The sequence below is a fragment of the Chlorocebus sabaeus genome, chromosome 2, assembly GCF_047675955.1.
Source record: "Chlorocebus sabaeus isolate Y175 chromosome 2, mChlSab1.0.hap1, whole genome shotgun sequence".
NCBI classification, from domain to species: Eukaryota; Metazoa; Chordata; class Mammalia; order Primates; family Cercopithecidae; genus Chlorocebus; species Chlorocebus sabaeus.
In genome coordinates this window covers 55,909,349-55,916,827 of record NC_132905.1, presented here as the reverse complement: position 1 = coordinate 55,916,827, position 7,479 = coordinate 55,909,349, and the positions used below count along the sequence as shown (strand labels likewise).

At 40.3% G+C, this 7,479-nt stretch overlaps 1 pseudogene; it reads right to left on the bottom strand.

The window, feature by feature from the left end:
• Positions 1–1,801: 1,801 nt before the first annotated feature.
• On the bottom strand, positions 1,802–2,922 carry LOC103214813 (thioredoxin-like protein 1 pseudogene; annotated as a pseudogene).
• Between the last annotated feature and the right edge of the window lie 4,557 nt (positions 2,923–7,479).

Below are 7,479 nucleotides of genomic sequence, written 5' to 3'. Positions count from 1 at the left end.
AAAATTGTCGTAAAATATATTTTACAGACAAGAGTGTGTATTATGTATATATACACAGTGAAACAATAATAATTATTCTGGCGGGGCACAGTGGCTCATGCTTGTAATCCCAGCACTTTGGGGGGCCAAGGTGGGTGGATCACTTGAGGTCAGGAGTTTGAGACCAGCCTGACCAACCTGATGAAACCCCGTCTCTACCAAAAATACAAAAAATTAGCCTGTAATCCCAGCTACTTGGGAAGCTGAGGCAGGAGAATCGCTTGAACATGGGAGGCAGAGGTTGAAGTGAGCTGAGATCATGCCATTGCATTCCAGCCCGGGCAACAAGAGCAAAACTCCAACTCAAAATAATAATAATAATAATACTTTTTCTTACTTTCCTGGTTTAGAAATCCAACATTACCAGCCTGAAACCACAGCCTCTCTTTGTCTTTCCTTGGGATTTTTGTCAAACTTTTTTGAAAACCCAGCCTCTCTTTGTCTTTCCTTGGGATTTTTGTTGTTGTTGTTGTTGTTGTTGTTGTTGTTGTTGTTGTTGTTGTTTTGAGACAGTAATAAGGATTCTTATTGTCAGAACAAGAGATCATAATAGAAGACACAATTAAATTAATTTTCTGATAATTTTAGACTCCAGGGCCTCTCTATGGAAAGTTCGGCTTCTTATTCAGAGAAGATACTACCCAAAACAAAAAACAGGTATTTGAGACAGTGTTCAAGACAATGACTGAACTTATACATGGTAAGGAGAAATAAAAAGGCAGTTTCAGCTGGGCATGGTGACTCATGCCTGTAATCCCAGCACTTTGGGAGACTGAGGCGGGCAGATCACTTGAGCTCAGGAGTTTGAGACCAGCCTGGCCAATATGGTGAAACTCCATCTCTACCAAAAATACAAAAATTAGCTGGGTGTGGTGGCATGTACCTATAGTCCCAGCTGCTTGGGAGGCTGAAGCAGGAGAAACGCTTGAACCCAGGAGACGGAGGTTGCAGTGAGCCAAGATGGCACCACTGCACTCCAGCCTGGGCAACAGAATGAGACTCCCTCTCAAAAAAATAAATAAAATAAAAAGGCTGTTTCCCTATTTCCTTTAGTGTGTGTGTTTGGCATAGAGGGATGAAGCTCATTTTGGTGAAAAATGCTTTCATACAGAACATTTTGAATTCTTTTGCCTCCCCCATCGCAGACGTTTCAGGCCCTGAACTGATCAAGGAAATCAAAATAAGGTAACACTGGTTTCACATGAACCTCAAGACTATAATCTAACAGTACCTACCAACTTTAAAGAAAGTTTAAAGTCCATTTACCTATTCCAAATCAGTAGACTAAATTTTCTCTTTTAGGAAGTTTTTAACCAAATTGGAATTAACTTAATCTCACTTTAAAGCGAAAGAAAGGCTTTGCAAGACTGACTAGTGTTTGTTCTGTGGCAAAGAAAGAGGAGCATGCCTCCCCCAGGACTGGCCTAACAGGTACCACATGAAGAACTGGCTGCAGAACAGTAATCCATTAGATCTACCAAAAGGAACGGGACATAAGGTTCAACCTAGAAAGGGGGGTTGCTATCAAGTCTGACTCTTACCAGACAACCCAGGTCCCAAACAGATCTTGAGTCCGCCAACTGAGAAGGCTGGAGCACAGCGTCAGCAGTCAATAGGGCCAGGGTCGTCTCAACGAGTCAGTGAGCTTTGTTGAATTTATTTATTTATTTATTTATTTATTTATTTATTTATTAAGCTTGGCAAAAATAGTGACTTTAATTTACAATTGCATGTGTCAAGATTACAATGGAAACTCTAGTGATACCATCTGAACAAAAGCAATGATTTATTGGTCATGGCAATGAATGAAACATTGACAGTCTCCGGCGAGAATCAAGCAATTATCCAGGAGCTGTAGATCTGATTGCAATATGGTTGTCCAGTGTCTTTTGCACGTTAGTGGCTTTCTCCTTTTTTGCCAACTACTCGTTTGAAGTCATTCATATTTGTTGTCTGGACTGGAGTACCAATAAAAGTAAAATATGAAATTATGGTTGTTTCCTCTTCACCTTGATTCGACTGAACAAATATAGTTACACTGTTAGCATTCTGAAACTTAACATAAGGAAGTGGAACAATGCCATCTTCTTTAATATCATCCTCTGTCAGTTCCAGAGCTTGAGTTGGTTCACTTCTTTCTGCCTCTTCAAAATCCATAGATCGGGGTAGGTTGATAAAAATTTTTACATATTTAGGGCCCTGACCGTTATCTGGTCCTTGAAATTTCATGGAATAAAGCTTAACAGGTTGATTGAATGCCACAGTAATAAGTAGTTGTTCATCACAGTCAGATTCCAAGAAGGTCGTGTCTTCCTAAACAGTTGTCAAATCCATGCTCATCACTTTCCTTAAGACATTCACAACCAGCTTTGTTAATAAAAGGCATGAAATCCATATAGCCTTTTGGAATATCTGTGTCTTCACTGCTTCCAGGGTCATTTTCTAAGTGCTGCTTGATTTTTTCTTCTAATCCCACAGCATCTGCTCCTTGATATTGATCAATTCTCACTTTATTTCGAAAAAACAAAAATGTAGGTGTTACTGATATATTGTTGCAGCTGTTCCCTGACACTGACGTACATCGACTTCCAAGAAAACAGCCTGTGGATATTTATTACTCAAAGAACTGAATGCTGGGGCAATCCTCAAACATGGCCCGCACCCTCTCATGGTGAACTTGACCACGGCGAGTCTGGAGCCCTCGCCACTCAGCTCTGGCTGGAATTCCGGGTCGCTCCCGACGGGCTTTACCCCCACCATCCTCACAGAGAGCCCGGCAGGGTGGCCGCGACGCCACTGGCTTCCAAACTGAAGGAGAAGAAGATCTGGGAGAAGAAGCAGAGACGCTCAGAAAGGCCGAGGCCTGGACAGAAGAGGTGGCGACCGCGGCGTCTTCTCCAGGGACTCTCAGTACCGAGTCACCCCAGGGGGCGGAGCGGCCCAGGGGGCGGGGAGGGATCGTTGAATTTACTTTTAATTTTTTCTTTTTAGTAGAGACAGGGTTTTGCCATGTTGGTGAACTCTTGGCCTCAAGTAATCCGCCCACCTTTACCTCCCAAAGTGCTGGGATTACATGCGTGAGTCACCGCGTCTGGCCATTTTGTTGAATTTTTTTATTGACATATGATAGTTGTACATATTTTGGGGGTACCTGTGATATTTTGATAGATGTATACAATGTGTGATGATCAAATCAGGGTAATTAGGAAATTCATCACCTCAAACATGTATCTTTTCTTTGTGTTGGGACACTCCTTGTGTATACCCTTTCCTCTCCCCCTGGTAGTCACTACTATCCTGACTTTTGTTATTAGTCATTTTCTTACTGTAACTAATGATTATTTAAATTATTAATTTTGAGATAATACAAATTCATAGGCAGTGGTGTGCCCTTTTCCTGTCTTCTCCTACTGTAAATCTTACAGAATTAGAGTATGATATCACAAGCAGGATATTGACATTGAAACAATCCACAGCTTTTATTCAGATTTACCCCATTTTACCTGTACTCATTTTTGTGTGTATGTGTGTGTGTGTACTTAGTTCTATACAATTTCACCACGCAATGTAGGCTTGTATATCAACCACCACAGTCAAGATACTGCACAGTTCCAATGCCACAAGAATATTTTGTGTCTTCCTTTTACAAATCCTTAACTCCTAGCAACCACTAATCTTTTCTTCATTTTTGTAATTTTGTCATTTCAAGAATGTTATATAAATGGAATCAAAAAATATGTAAACTTTGAGATTGACTTTTTTCTTCATCATAATTCTTTTGATATTCTTCCACAATTGTCCATTGTTGCCTAGTAGTTTTCTTTTTGTTGTTGTTGTTTTCGCTTTTTTTTTTTTTTTTTTTTTGAGACAGAGTCTTGCTCTATTGCACAGGCTGGAGTACAGTGTTGGGATCTTGGCTCACTGCAACCTACGCCTCCTGGGTCCAAGCAATTCTCTTGCCTGAGCCTCCTGAGTAAATGGGATTACAGGTGTGCACCACCATGCCCAGCTAATTTTTGTATTTTTGTAGAAATGGGGTTTCATTATGTTGGCCAGGCTGGTCTTGAACTCCTGACCTCAGGATTTGAACTCCTGACCTCAGGATCCCTCAGGGGATCCGCTCACCTCGGCCTCCCAAAGTGGTGGGATTAGAGGCCTCAGTCACCACGCTTGGCCTGTTGTGTAATGGTTTTAACACGTATGTTTGCATTTCTAAGTAGCCTATTGTTCACTTTTATGTGTTTTTAAAAATAATTTGAATATTATAAGTTTTTTTGTAATTTACTTTTTTCATTCAACTATATTTTTGATTGTGTGGCTTTATTGATGTGTGTGGCTGTGGGGTCATTTATTTTTATTGCATAAATTTATCACAATTTATTCATCCAATTAGTTATTGACAGATAATTGGGTTGTGTCTTGTATTTTTAGGTTGAGTTTTTATTTTTTGGAATATTATGAATGATGATATTATGAATATTCTTGCCTGTGACTCTTGGTTCACTAGTGTATGACTTTTTCTAGATTAAATATGTGGATTGGAGTATCTGGCTCAATTTTACTAAATAAAGTCAAACCTATTGCTTGGCGCCCTCACCAATACTTGGTATTTTCAGACTTCTCGATTTTGTCAGTCTGATATAAAACAGTATTTAATTGTCATTTTAATTTGCATTTTCTTGTTTATGAATGAGATTGAGCATCTTTTATATGTATGTTTATATATTAATGTTTTCCTGGAGATGCCCGTTCATGTCTTTTGCCATTTTTCTATTGAGTTTGTCTTTTTTTTTAATTGATTCATAAGAGTTCTTTATATATTCTGGATTCTCATCATTTGTAAGAGAAATGTGTTCCAAAAGTTTACCCAGTTTATTGTTTAGCGTATCATTCTCCTTATTGTGTGTTTTGATAAAGACATTCTTAATTTGTCTACAATTAAATTTATCAACCTTTTCTTTTCTTTTCTTTTCTTTTTTTGAGACAGAGTGTGGCTCTGTTGCCTAGGCTGGGATGCAGTGACATTATCTCGGCTCACTGCAGCCTCTGCCTCCCAGGTTCAAGCAATTCTCCTGCCTCAGCCTCCTGAATAGCTGGGACTACTGGCGCACGCCACCACTCCTGGCTAATTTTTTATAGTTTTAGTATAGACGGGTTTTCACCATGTTGGCCAGGATGGTCTCCATCTCCTGACCTCATGATCTGCCCGCCTTGGCCTCCCAAAGTGCTGGGATTACAGGCGTGAGCCACCGTGCCTGGCCCCAACCTTTTTCTTTTCTTTTTTAAGTTCACAGTTCTTCAAGGTGGAAACCATTTTTCCTTTGTGGTTTATTTTTTGGGTCTTATTTAAGAAATTCTTTCTTATCCTGTGGTCATAAACATATTCTTCTACGTTGTCTATGTGCATATACGTGTATATGTATTCACACACATCTAAATGTTTAATCCACCAGAAACTGATATGTGTGTTATTCAGTTTCCTTTATTTTTCTTTTATTTTTCCCAAATGGATAACCACTTGTTCCAATTCCATTTGTTGAATATGACATCTTTCCCTGCTGCACTGCATACCCTCTCTCATAAATCAATGCACACATATGTGTGGGGCTGTTTCCAGGCTCTCTCTCAGGTACCACTGGTCCCTCTGTGAAGGAATGCCACATCATTTTAATTACTATTGATATCTGATCGATCAAGTCTACACACCTTGTCCTTCAGGAGTGTTTCGACTCTTCTTTCACATAAACTTTGAAAGAAATTTATCATGTCCCACAAAAAGACTGTCAAGTATTTTTAAAAATTGTATTACAGTGACAGATGAATTTGGAGATTTTTGGCCTCTTTGATTCTGAATCTTTCAATCCATTAATATGGTAAAACTTTCTATTGATTAGTGTCTTCTTTAATGTCTTCCAATAAAGATTTTTGTTGTTGTTGTTGTTTGATTGTCTTTTAGACAGGGTCTTCTTTTTCTGTGGCCCAGGCTGGAGTGCAGTGGTGCCATATAGGCTCACTGCAACCTCCACGTCCCGGACTCAGGTGATCCTCCCACCTCAGCCTCCCGAGTCTCTGGGACTACAGGTGCACACCACCACGCCCAGCTACCAATAAAGTTTTCTAATTTTATGCACAAAGAGCTTGCAAAATACTTTAAAAAAATCAATTCCAAGGGGCTTTGTATTTTTGTTGTGTTTTAAATCATTTTTTGATTAGTCTTTTTATTTTTCTGACTGTTGCTGGCATGTAGAAATTTAATTGACACTCAAACCTTACACACTCAGATTTTCTTTCTTTCTTTCTTTCTTTCTTTCTTTCTTTCTTTCTTTCTTTCTTTCTTTCTTTCTTTCTTTCTTTCTTTCTCTCTCTCTCTCTTTCTTCCTTCCTTCCTTCCTTCCTTCCTTCCTTCTCCTTCCTTCCTTCTCCTTCCTTCCTTCCTTCCTCCCTCCCTCCCTCTCTCTCTCTCTCTCTCTCTCTTTCTCTCTTTCTCTCTTTCTCTCTTTCTCTCTTTCTCTCTTTCTCTCTTTCTTTCTTTCTTTCTTGACCGAGTCTCGCTCTATCGCCAGGCTGCAGTGCAGTGGTGCGATCTCGGCTCACTGCAACCTCCACCTCCTGGGTTCAAGTGATTCTCCTGCCTCAGCCTCCCGAGTACCTGGGACTAAGGCACGTGCCACCACGCCCAGCTAATTTTTGTATTTTTAGTAGAGACGGGGTTTCACTATGTTGGCCAGGATGGTCTCGATCTCTTGACCTCGTGATCCGCCCACCTTGCCCTCCCAAAGTGCTGGAATTACAGGCATGAGCCACTGTGCCCAGCCCACATTCAGATTTTCTACACTGCGACCTTGCTAAACTCTCTTATTTATTCTAATAACTTATCTACAGATTCTTTTGGGTTTTCCATAGACAATGATACTGACTACAAACAATAGTAGTTTTGCTGTTTTCCCTTATAATCCTTATATTCTTATTTCTTCTTTTTTGCGGATCACCTGAGGTCGGGAGTTCAAGATCAGCCTGACCATCATGGAGAAACCCCATCTCTACTAAAAATACAAAAAATTAGCCAAGCATGGTGGTGCATGCCTGTAATTCCAGCTACTCGGGAGGCTGAGGCAGGAGAATCGCTTGAACTTGGGAGACGGAGGTTGCAGTGAGCCAAGATCCTGCCATTGCACTCCAGCCTGGGGAACAAGAGTGAAACTCTGTCTAAAAAAAAAAAAAAAAGTTTAAATAAAGTTTCCTTAGGAATATTTTCTCAACATCTTACCCTCTCCTTATTGCTCTGTGCTCCAGGGATGCCACTGAGCAGGTTTGTACCTGTCTCCTTTCAACCTGACTATATATTACTGGAGAAAAGAAGTCTTAAGTGAGGGTGCAGATGGCGGCTTTCAAGAATTTGAAGAACTACCAGGGGGAGGGAGTGCAGCAGGAGGAAGTGCA